Raw genomic sequence first — 12,383 nt, 5'->3', positions numbered from 1 at the left:
TGTGTTCTACCAATTGATCAGTGAAATTGACCCTAGAAGGGGGGGGGTAGGTTAGAGATATCAACGCTCCATTCCAACTGTCTGTTGGTGATATATTGATCTTAAAGATCGGGAAACACCCATTACACTGAATATATTGCATCGCGCAGCCATTGCAACGCGACTATTACATCGCGGACGTCATCACAACGCATGTCATCCAGACGCATGGTACTACATCGCAATAACATATACATCGTTAGCGATGACATCGCAAGGGATGCTTGCTAGGGATGCCGCAGATAAGAATGCGAAATAGAAATGCCATAACCTGTGTAATGCTGAGAATCTAAACAAGAGCGCGCGTTCATACGCACAAATGCGAAATAGGAACAGGATGTGGTCTGACGGGTAACTATGCGGACTCTGGTGCTGGCAGACAAGGTTCGAGCCTCCTATCAACCCCTCATATCAAGTCATTTACAGCGCAGATTGTAATATTTAATAAACAATGGCTATAGTATGCATAACCTATGTATTGTGTTCATTTTTATAGCCCACATGATAATCTTACTATAAACACTCTATTAAGCAGCAGTAACTGACAGCGAACAGGTTAATATTTAAGCAGCAGTAACAGCGCAGATTTTTATATTTAATCGTTTTTTCATCTTAATAATGGAATGCAGAACATGTGTATTGTTTCGAGGCTGACAGCGAAGAGATGTAAATATAAAAGAAACATCGCACATGATAATCTTTTACATGCAATTAACAAACATGTAGCTAAATTATACAAAATAGCGATGCCAAAGTGTGCTACAAAACGTCCAAACCTTACAAGGCCGCCTGGTCGTGCCCCCAGTCAATCAATCCGTCAGACTTTCGGAAGCGGGGGGGGGGGGGGGGGCTACCTGCAGTGACCATTGGCAGCACGGCTATGAACCGGCCTTTTATTTGCGTCCATTGATGATCATGCACAGCAGGGTCCACTTTTTCATTACCAACCCACGGACCCCCACAGGTGAACCAGCGACTCTGTACCAACGCATGGCAGTCCGAGAATTCACACAGTAGGCCACTCACAGTACATGTGCACCACAGCCAACATGTAAGCACAGATGAAGGGCAGCTGGCTCAGAGCACTCAGGCACTCACTTCAGGAGCTATATGTTTCGCTCTCCTGTCAGGCTCCCCCAAACCATGGTAAGAGACCCAAAATGTTCAGGGACACAGCCCCTTTAGGGTTTAGGGCTCTGCCAATCATCACAGCTGTTTCACGCTTTTGGATCCACCATCACTATGTCACACAGCCACTTCGGGGATCACCCTGCCCATGCACAGTGACTGGCGCAGGCGTAGCACCAGCAATGAGGAAAAGGGGAGAATGATGAGGAGGTAAGAAAGAGCAGGGGGCCACCAGGCAGAGCATTGGCTGCCTCTTATGTTTGCGGTTCACCCACAGTGGCTTCACTACACCCTACCCTACCGGCAGTCGCAGGGGCCATTTATTCATTTATTTATTTATTTATGCAGTTTTATATAGCGCGGACTTTACCCAAAGGTGTCACAGCGCTTTACAATAGGACCGGTTACGTTACATAAGAGGAATGTTACAAAAGTACATGTTACAGAAGCAAACAAAATTAATACACCAATAGATGGCAGTTACTCATAAACAATGCTCTGTGTTCATGCAGCGCTGCAGCAGTGGAGCAATAGGCACTGTGCCTAGCATGCAGGCACTTACAGCATGACCTGCAGTGGCAGCCCACCAGGGAGGACACATAAAAACGCGTTGTTACGGCGTGCGAGTTCAGGGTCTGCGAAGTGACGTACTGCCCAATAGAAAGCAACGCATTGGCGTTGCTACAGCTCTCGATGTAACAGTTGACCGAGGTAAATTCGCGTGCGTTTACCACATGTCTTTTACCTCGCATTGTACATTACGGTAATGTACAATGCGAGGTAAAAGACACGTGGTAAACGCACGCGATGAAAAGGTGCGCGATGTATCGTCATACATCCTTAAAGATCCCCAGTTCCATGCTGCTATTACTTAAGGTGGAAATCCAATTCACATTAAGGGGCTTTTTAAAGGTAATGGCAATGCCCCCACCCGTTTTTTCTTCCCTATCCAGGTGTATACATTTATAACTGTCTGGAATAGTTACATTTATCAATGGGTGATTTGTAGGGTTTAACAAGGCTTCTGTGAAAAAACAAATGTCTGATGAATGTGAGGTACTTAAACCCCACATTTCAATGGGGTGCTTTGCTAAAGATCTAACATTACACAGCATACTGTTTAAACCAACTATATCTTGATCCAGGCTCTTAATTTGAATCGATGAACTACCCATTGTCAAATCTCTTCGAAAGTAACAGTGCATACAGGCCACTGGATCCTCCAACACCTTTGGAAACTTCCTAGGACAACTCATATGAACTGAGCGCTTGGCGCATTCTTGTGTTCTAATCAAGTACAGGGATTTAGCAGAGTATGCTAGGGGGCTAGAATTGGGGCAATTTACCTCATTTTGGCCAGCATTCTTGGCCTCAGGGCTCAGTCGGGCGCAGAGAGGCTTGCCTTAGGCGCACCAGAGGCGCGCACGCTGCACGCGTCAGCTGCGCGGTCGCGTTAGCGCGTGCATTTATGGCGTCAAGGGTAAAGACTAGCCCGCTGCCCTTCAATTTCCCTCAAGATGGCGGCTCGCTTCACCGGCAATCACCGAGGGCAACAATGTCACCTCCCTCCCAGCAACTATCGACGGCTAGGCTGCGGTGAGTGCAGATTAAAAGCCAAGTACAAAGGATAAGATCAGATTTAAAACAGTTTTTAAAAGTTACGAGTACAAAGTGTGCAAAGTGTGCAAATACTTAAAGGTTGGCTCCCGCCTTCCGCCTAAGAGTCTCTAATGCTGCGCAGTCACGTTAGTGCGTGCATTTATGGCGTCAAGGGTAAAGACTAGCCCTCTGTCCTTCAATTACCCTCAAGATGGCGGCTTGCTCCACCGGCAATCACCGAGGGCAACGATGTAATCTCCCTCCCAGCAACTATCTCCGGCTAGGCTGCGGTTAGTGCAGATTACAAGCCAAGTACAAAGGATAAGATCAGATTTAAAACACTTTTAAAACGTTAAGAGTACAAAGTGTGCAAAGTGTGCCGATATGTTAAGGTTGGCTCCCGGCTTCTCCCTCAGGAGTCTCTAAAGATGACAGTAGCTTCAGCAGTGGACGGAAGGTGGGGTGCAGTGAGGGGGCATGGGAGGGCCCAGATAAGTAATAGGATGAGGGGTTAGAGCCGAAGGGGGCCCAGAAATCCAGAGGTACAGTTGTCCAAGGTAATCCCCATGGACTAGGACAGAAGGCAGGCCCATGTATAACTCTATGGAATAAAGACAGCAAATAGCCATCAGGGTGGCAACAGCCAGAAACAATGCAATAGAGCATAATATTGCATCGCATAGTGAGACATTTAGACAAAAAACCATGGCAAGCAGCGAGGTACCATGCATAGTCTAATGAAATGCAACTGGTCAGCAGGAGGCATCACTGAGCATGTCAAATATGCGGAATATAAAGTAAAGCAATGCCTAAAACATTATCTACATATATCCACCCTTCATGTAATATAATCTTACATATGAACAAGAACCATGACAAGGTGGTCAAAAGAATTGTGGAAACTAAGCGAAGCACAGTTGGTCATAAGCAATCATCACAAAGCAAGACAACTAAGTAAAGTGAAATAGAGATACAGTCAGTAACATTAAACCTATCCATCCAACTGGAAGGAGACAGCTAGAAACTCAGCTGCCGAGGTAGGGAAGAGGCAGGTGGGCAAAGAAGAGAGAGTCTAGCCAGGGCCTGATGTAGGAGCAGGCTTCAGTGGGGAACAGGACTTTTTGCAGCCCTGGTCTTGATTAAAGGTCACCACTGCCTTTAGGGCCATGTCCCTGCCATCCTGTGAGTGGATCAGCCTGTCCAGGTCTCTGCCCCGGATGCAGTCTCCATTGAAGCTCCTACAGCTGCCAGAGGTTGTAGGAGGAGAGGGTTGGACAGGAGGGCGGGGGCTGCAATTGGGTTTGATATTGTATGGTTCATGACCTGGTGAGAGTCCTCCCAAGAAGGAGCGAAGAGTGTCTGGGGTAAAGAAGTCTTTTGACCTGCTGTCTTTGGTAATCCAGATAGGGCAGTGTTACAAAGACGCCTGGAAAAGGTAGGTGATGTTCAAGTCACTCTTTAATACGGCCTCCACTCAGTAACCTCTAACACATCACGCTGCAGGGCCAGCAACACTAACTCTGACAGTCAGGCTGCCTTGTCAGCATTCTAAGAGAGCCTCTGGCTAAACTGTAGGAACATTCCAAAGGGTAAGAAAAGGGAGGGGGGTGGAAGGGAGAGCGGGAGGGACCACAGAAGAGAAATGGCATATAATAAAGCAGGCCAGGAATAGAGGGAATTATAACACATCTTCCCCCCATAAAACAATATAAGAGAGAGGTATAACGCTATTGCATTATAAAGTCTTTATGCCATTTGGGTGAAAAGTAGGTCTTCTGGTACTTCTCCTGGGAGGCATGACAGGGCTTTTAGGCCCCCCCAGTGACAGTGAGTCTTCATGAGCGATGTCCTCTGGGTTCGGGCATTTAGCCAACCGGTCCATGCTCCAGTTTTGCCCATTCTCAAGGACCACAGTGTTGTTGTTGATGTCCACTATTCTTCTGGGTTATAAAAACGTAGATTCATGATCCCCCGTGAATGTGGGTTTTTTCACAGCCACCCAATCGCCTACCGACCATTCTCGAGATTTAGTTCCATGATTTTGATGGTATCGGTCTTTGTAGTTGGTTTGATAGGAAGCTATTTTGGGTTTGGCCTTGTCATAGAAGTGTGCTGTTAGCTCTCCACCCCCGATCTAGTTGGGGAAGAACTTTGTACTGGGTTTTCTTCTCCTGAGTGACGAGAATGGGGATATGCCAGTGACCAGGTTGGGGGTGGTGTGATATCCCCAGAGCATATCTTGAATAGAGCGTTCAACAAGTAGGTTGTTGGTGCAAGCAAGCTGTATGTTCTCTTTTACCATTATGTTTACTCTGTCTCTGCCTCTCAGCCCCTCCGCGTGGTTTCTCCAGACAGTCTCCTCAGCTGTGAGAGGAATTCTTTATGTAATCACTCCCTTTCAATCCTTAAGCATGGTTCGTGACTGACATTTCCTCTGCTGGGAAAGATATTCGTTACACACAAGCTCCCTCTGCTGGAGAAAAGGCGCATTACTCTTTTCATTCATAAAACCTCTTGGCTGTTTGAAGGAAAACCCAGTCATCAGCGTTACTATAATTTACACCAGTGTGTGGGAATCTGCCCTGCACAAGCATTTCATGCATTTCAAACATTCCATTCCATTTATTCAAGCGCGGTGACGCTTCTGACATTAAAGCCTTCCTGCTTTTATTAAGATCTTGTGTTATCTATGGGCTGCATCTCTAACCTTTTACATAAAGTCCTGTCTGCCAGCCTGCTCCACGCTGACAGGTACAGCTTTCACATACTGCTTTACACCCGCTTCATCATTCTGGTACTAAATGTCATGTTTCAGCCTCGTCCACGCTGACAGGCCCAGCAGCTTCCACTAAGTGTTTTCACCATTTTGGTTCTTCAAGTGCTGGAATTCTATCACCTCGGCTTATCTGCCAGTGTGCTCACCGCTAACGGGCACAGCTCACATTTTGTCCCTTCACTTTTACCTTGCTCAGCTGCCCATCCAGTCATTCTTCCACCGGTGACACGCGGATGTATGACATTACAACGCATGCTTTTACATCACATGCTTTTACAACGCTGTTTTTACAACGCATACCATTACAACGCATAGTGCTTTTAGGCGCTGGATAGTGAATTGTTTAATTTACTATTCCAACTCCAGTCCCCGTGGATAGTAGGGAAGGTGTTGGATAGTACATTAAACACATTCCCTATCCTAGAGCAACCCCCAGCGCAATTCGTTGTAATGGTTTGCATTGTAAAAGTTGCGTCGTAAAGGCACTGCGTGGTAAAAGTTGCGTTGTAAAGGATGTTTCCCGTGACACGCACACCATTTTGCGTGTCTCATGGTCTTCAGTGACACGCTCACTTTAGTTCTCCATATCACTTCTTCTACAGTGATGGACACACTACTTGCTCTTCACTTGTGCTAAACCTCTACAGTGACACGCACACTTCATGATATTTGGCGTGTCATCTCTCCACCTCCTCTTTTACAACCATCTTCGTTGACACGCACACCTATTTTGTGTTTCTACTTCATGTGCAGTACACCCAGCATTGCTTCCCGGTCTCTACAACAGATCTTTCTTGTCATCCTCATCTGGCACGTACTTATTCTCCCTGAGGTTTCATCTCAGAGTTTGGTTTCCCAACATGGCGGCTGCAAGCATGACCCAGCCCCCGCCTTTTCTAAATGAATGTGGGGAACCCAACCTTCCTTGGAAAGAATGGGTCAAGATCTTTGAGTCGTACCTGATTGCCATTGGGGGGGGGGGGGAAATTCAGTGCTTTAAGGAAACAACACATCCTTCTTCACAACCTGGGTACCCATGGGAGGAAGGTCTTTGATACCCTACCAGAACCAGACCTAGAAGAAGATGGAGACTCTTATGAAACATCCTTAATAAAATTGGAAATACACTTTGGGAACAAAATCAACATAGTGCTGGAATGCCACAAGTTCCTTTGCCAGTGTTACAAAGATGCCTGGAAAAGGTAGGTGATGTTCAAGTCACTCTTTAATACAGCCTCCACTCAGTAACCTCTAACACATCGCGCTGCAGGGCCAGCAACACTAACTCTGACAGTCAGGCTGCTGTAGGAACATTCCAAAGGGTGAGAAAAGAGAGGGGGGTGGAAGGGAGAGCGGCAGAGACCACAACAGAGAAATGGCATATAATAAAGCATGCCAGGAAAAGAGGGAATTATAACAGGCAGGCTCAAACAGGCCAAACTTAATGTCCATCTCCCGCAGCTGGGGCCGCAAAGCCAGCAAGGCCTTCTGCTTGTTGTTGATTTATCATGAATAATGAGCACCTACACATATCTCATTCCCCTCAAAGAGGTACGGCCCATGTGAGCAGGCTGCAGCCAAGAGTTGAAGCACCTGTTCATCGTGTAGAAAGCAAGTGATGAGGGAATGCATGCCCACTTTTGGAACAAAGCGAGGAGGACCCACCCTGTGAGCCCTCTTTATCTCCAGGGCGGGAGAGAAGACAAGGGCCTTAAGCATGGGGAGGAGATCTCTGAGGAAGCCCATAACATCTGTGCCCTCTGCCTAGTTCTGAGAAACTAAAAAACTACCAGTTTCTCTCCGACTTCTGCCTTCCAGGTGTGTGAGTGTGTCACACATGAGCAGAAGTTCCTGGTCTCTTTTCAGCAAGCGGTTGAGGTGATCCTCTACCGCCGTGAGGCAGTGTTCCATCCCCTCCAATTTATACTGAGAAAGGGTGATGTCAGCGTGTATAGACTTGGTCTCAGAAGTGAGGTCTGTGATCTTGTAGTCCATGACCTCCAACCTGCGGCCAACCGCTGTGACCTCCTGTAGTATGCTGCCCATTGTGGTATCCTGCTGCTGGCTGGGAAGATTGAGGTGGTCGGGGCGACAGCAAGCATCATGAGGGCAGCCATGGGCCGATATTGTGTAAATGCTTCCGAGAAAAGTAGCTGGTAGGAGGATTTTCCGGAGGACTTGCCAAAGGGCATCGCCGGATCGAGGGGCTGGAAAGGAAGAAGACAAGAATCTTAAGGGTGCACCGGGGAGGTGGACAGGTAGCCAGCCCTGAGCAGGGACTGTCGATGGAGGGCTGAACGGGAGGTCATGTCCTGGAAGGTAGGCAAGTCCAGATCCCATTCACCTGCAGTGCAGCGAGGGGTGGATGAAACTCCCCGCATGGGCCACTACAAGAATGTGTCACAGAAGGCGGGGAGCAGTCAAGGGTGACCATGGGCTCTCGCAGGCGCCATAGGCACAGCCTTATGATAATGCAGCATGGGGTAACAAAGGGAGTACATTGCTCAGATCTCTTTCATCCTCTGAGGTATCTGCTCAATCAAGAGACCAGTCCTGCGTCTATAAATAGTAAAGTGCACCCACTAAAGGCTAGATGTATAGGGCCGATGCTGGTGGCATGACCCAGGATACCGCAGGCGTGGAAGTCCCACCGCTATGCAGTAATGAAGAGGGGCGTGGGGAGAGGCATTGAAGTCCCAATTGTGGTCCAATTGGGAAGTGGAGGAGCAGGTCCACGGTAGGCTCTCAATTGCTGTGTGTCTGGACAATTGCATGGAAGTCTCCTGGTAGTGGTGAAGTAAAAAGGATTAGGTGGGCCCCAGGTCTCAGGGGCGAGGGGATACCAGCCCAGCACCATAAATCAGACAGTGAGCTGGGACAGGAGGCCTGTTTGGGGAACAATGGGGTGGGGCCCCTGTAATATGGTTGAAGGAGGAGGAAGCCAATGGCAGGCCACCCTCTGAGTCCTAGAGGGCATGATGCAGGAGGTGTTTGGGGTGTCTCTGATGGGCCACAGAGAAGCCCTCAAGTCTGGATGTGCTACAATGCAATTCAGTGCCCCACCGGTAGACCAAGCCGGTCGGGCAAGTTAGATCATGCAGTTGGACCCGGGCCATGCAAAGAGACAATGTGGGCTACGAGCTCTGGGCTGGCAGTGAAGGAGGTGAGAGCGCCCGTACCGACAGGGCATGTCCTATATTGTAGGAGTAGAGCCTGGTCCTACGGCAATTGATGGCAGTGCTCCTTCTCTCTGCAAAGGCCTGTTCATGCAGCTCCTGTGGAGCGTTCAGGCCTCTGTCAAGATGGGAACTGCAGATTCAATGCACCCACCCTGCAGAAGCACCAGGGTCGGGGCGCTGCAGGTCTGGGTCATAAAGCTCCCATGGCTAATACATTATTGAGAAACTATACTCGTTCGTGATTCAAGATAATATTACTAAGAACAACTTTGGTTTCAAAAGCATGAAATGTTTGTGATAGAAAACACATTCCAGAGACTTGACTAATTGACCACTGCTCTAAATTGCCTATTTTGCTTTGCAAACATAACAAAACATGGAGACATATTCTCTAAGAAGTTAGCGCCGCTTTGGGGCACTTTTCTGACGCTAATGCGGCAATAATTTTATTGCTATATTACCAAGCTGTCACTAACAGCCATTAGCGATAGTTTTTTGGCAAAAGAGTCCGTTGTAAAGATCGCCACTATTGTTAGTGATAATTATATGCAATTATTCCACTGCAAAAACAGTTGCAAACACGGCGCAAATGGCTGCAGAATTTTAACGACGGCGCCTTGAACGATGCACGAGTGGTAATGTATGAACTGCATAAAGAGCCACAGGCAGGTGGGTGGCATGGGGGTTGTATGTGCTAAGGGCTTGCTAGGTCACCGCAGGTCAGCACAAATCAGGTCCGAATAGACTGCACCCCCCATCGTATGAACATGGTTGAGTTTGAATGTTACCCATGTTGGGTATCATGGTTTGGACCCCAAGTACGTTTCCTTGGGGACCTTAAAGTTCAGGGGCTGAAAATTAAAATGGCACTCTATTACCAGCGCAGAGTAAACTTGGCTTGCTCACTTACGAGCACAGCGCTTCCTCATTATACGAACAGTCATGGGGTCACTTAATGTATACAACTTGTGCACCTGGAATGTTCGGGCATGGGTTCGATCCACAAACGACACAGAATACTGGCTCAACTTAACCGCAGAGGGGTCATGATAGCCTGCCTCCAGGAGACACATCTGAACGGAGCCGAGAACTTGAAACTGTCAAAGAAATGGAGAGGTCAGCTCTTCGCTACGTCCTTCTCTGCATTCTCAAGGGGGGCGGCTATATGGGTTTGTAACTCTGTGCCCTTCAAACCGGTTGAGCAGAGAATTGACAATGAGGGACGATATGTATTTGTAAGGGGCGAACTGGATGGTGCTACTGTTGTTCTTGGGTGTGTGTATGCCCCGAATTCGGGCCTATCGGTCTTTTTAACTAGACTTAATGGTGTTTTAGCGGATTGGGCGGGCTATCAATGGGTTGTCGGAGGGGATTTTAATGCTGTGCTGGATGTCACAATGGACCGGTCACACCCACATTACACGCCACCGACTGCAGGAAACAGGCGACTGCGCTAACACAATGGGCAGACGGGTGGGACCTAGCAGATGCATGGCGCAGCAAACACTTGCTAGACAAAGAATACACTTTTTTCTCCCCACCTCACCAACTGTACACCAGAATCGACCGCGTGTTCTGCTCCCGCTCTCTACTGGGAGCGATTCTCACAGCACAGCACATGGGTAAGACACTCTCGGACCATAACCCTGTCGAACTGGCAATACAATGGGGTAGGCTCTTGACACCGATACCGACGTGGAGGTTGCCCACGGACCTGTTGGAAGACACTGTCTTCAAATCGTCCATGGCAGACACCATTGAGGCTTACTTTACCACGAACACTGGCACCGCTAGCTCCAGACGGTTGGAGTGGCACACGTTCAAAGTCTACATCAGGGGGAAAGCAATGGCCGCCCGGGTGGGCATGAAGAGGGCGGTACTGGATGGCCTTAAGGAAATAGAGGGTAAACTGGCAATGCTAGAAAACGAAGCAGTGGGCACGCACCTACACTTTACACCACTACAGGAAGCGCATATAAGGCATGCTGAGCTCCTAGAAGAATTAAGGTTACTGGACTACTGCGAATACACTAATAGACAACACACTCAAGCTGTCCGGTCAGGCCCACTGTTGGCCCGCATAATACGGAACACCCCGACACACCTCCCAATCTTGGAAATTACAGACCAGGAGGGTTCAATAGCTTCGACTCAATTAGGAGTCAACAATGCGTTCAAGGACTACTACACCACACTATATGGCCCGCACCAACCCCTCTCGCATACGGCACTCGAGAATTTCATGGAGGGCCTGGTTCTACCACGGCTCACTGATAGACAGAGAGATGATCTGAAACGTACTATCACCACGGCAGAGATTAAACAGGCGATACGCGCCCTACCGAAGAATAAAACTCCTGGGACGGACGGCCTGCCTGTAGAATTTTACGAGACGTTTATTGATCTTCTCGCCCCGCGATTACAAATTATCTATCACGAAGCACTGCAGACCAATTCCCTGCCACAATCATCCCTGCAGGCCTTGATAACTTCCCTATTGAAACCGGGCAGGGACGGAATGCACCTAGCTAACTACAGACCCTTGTCCCTCCTTAATACTGATTACAAAATACTGAGCAAAGTGCTGGCAACTAGACTGACACAATACATTCCCCAACTGATCCATCCCGACCAGTGCGGGTTTGTACCTGGTAGGAGCACGGCCCTGAACCTCCGTAGGCTAGCCCAGCTGATGTTACGAGACCGGGCGACCGGAAACACTGAGGCTGTATCACACTAGATTTAAAACAGGCCTTCGACTCCCTCAGGTGAGATTTCATGTTTGCCACATTTGAGAAATTCGGGTTGCCCCCGGAATATGTTGCATGGGTTAGACTGCTCGACACCCACCCCACGGCGCGGGTCCGAACGTCCAGATGCATCTCTGAACCACTAACCATTGCAAAGGGTACCAGACAAGGGTGCCCACTCTCCCCACTCTTATTCATCCCGGCGCTCGAACCATTGCTTTGTAAGCTCCGGAAGGAAGCTTCTCACCTTGGCATTCAGAGGGGTGGGACGACGCATGTGGTGTCTGCCTATGCTGATGATATTATCCTGTACCTTCATGATATGAGGGGTGACCTACACCCCATACCCACTCTCTTTGAGGACTACAGGTTGCTATTGGGCCTCACGTTAAGCGAACCCAAGTCATATCGTTACTGCTTTAATGACACTGAACCATCTACACCACTACCATTTCCGCCGTACACTTTCCAACTGGCGGACACCACTTTCCGCTACCTCGGAATCCAAATCTACAGAGGAGCGGAGGAAATGATAGACGGCAATTTGGGCAGGGCAATGAGAGCGCTCAAATCACAGGTGCAATTCTGGCTGTCACTGCCGTTGTCAGTCGCAGGTAGAGTGGCAGTCTCCAAGATGGTGGTGCTTCCCCGACTCATTTACTATTTCACTAACTTGCCATTCCTGATTCCAGCCTCTACCTTCAAGGCACTAGACACACTACTAACGGAGCTTATATGGGGATCGGGGCAGAGACGCATCGGCCTGGCTAAATTACAACTTACCTCCGGGGCTGGGGGCATGGGAGCACCGGACTTCAGGGCCTATAACTACGCCTGTCAGTTACAATGGCTGGCTTACTGGCTGGCGGGCAGGAACCTACATGAGATTGACATGACGGAGGAAGACCGGTC

General features: G+C 48.7%; 1 protein-coding gene across 1 annotated transcript in view; it reads right to left on the bottom strand.

The window, feature by feature from the left end:
* LOC144820269 (uncharacterized) overlaps positions 1-2,595 on the bottom strand; it is a 938,422-nt gene extending 935,827 nt beyond the window's left edge. The window contains exon 1 of the mRNA XM_078677858.1: positions 2,514-2,595. The gene's annotated coding sequence lies outside the window, so the exon portion shown is untranslated. The remainder of the gene's footprint in view (positions 1-2,513) is intronic.
* Between the last annotated feature and the right edge of the window lie 9,788 nt (positions 2,596-12,383).

Source organism: Lissotriton helveticus, chromosome 2_1, assembly GCF_964261635.1.
Source record: "Lissotriton helveticus chromosome 2_1, aLisHel1.1, whole genome shotgun sequence".
In the NCBI taxonomy this organism is placed as follows: Eukaryota; Metazoa; Chordata; class Amphibia; order Caudata; family Salamandridae; genus Lissotriton; species Lissotriton helveticus.
Note: the sequence above shows the minus strand (reverse complement) of the source record. Positions and strands in the feature narration are given on the sequence as shown.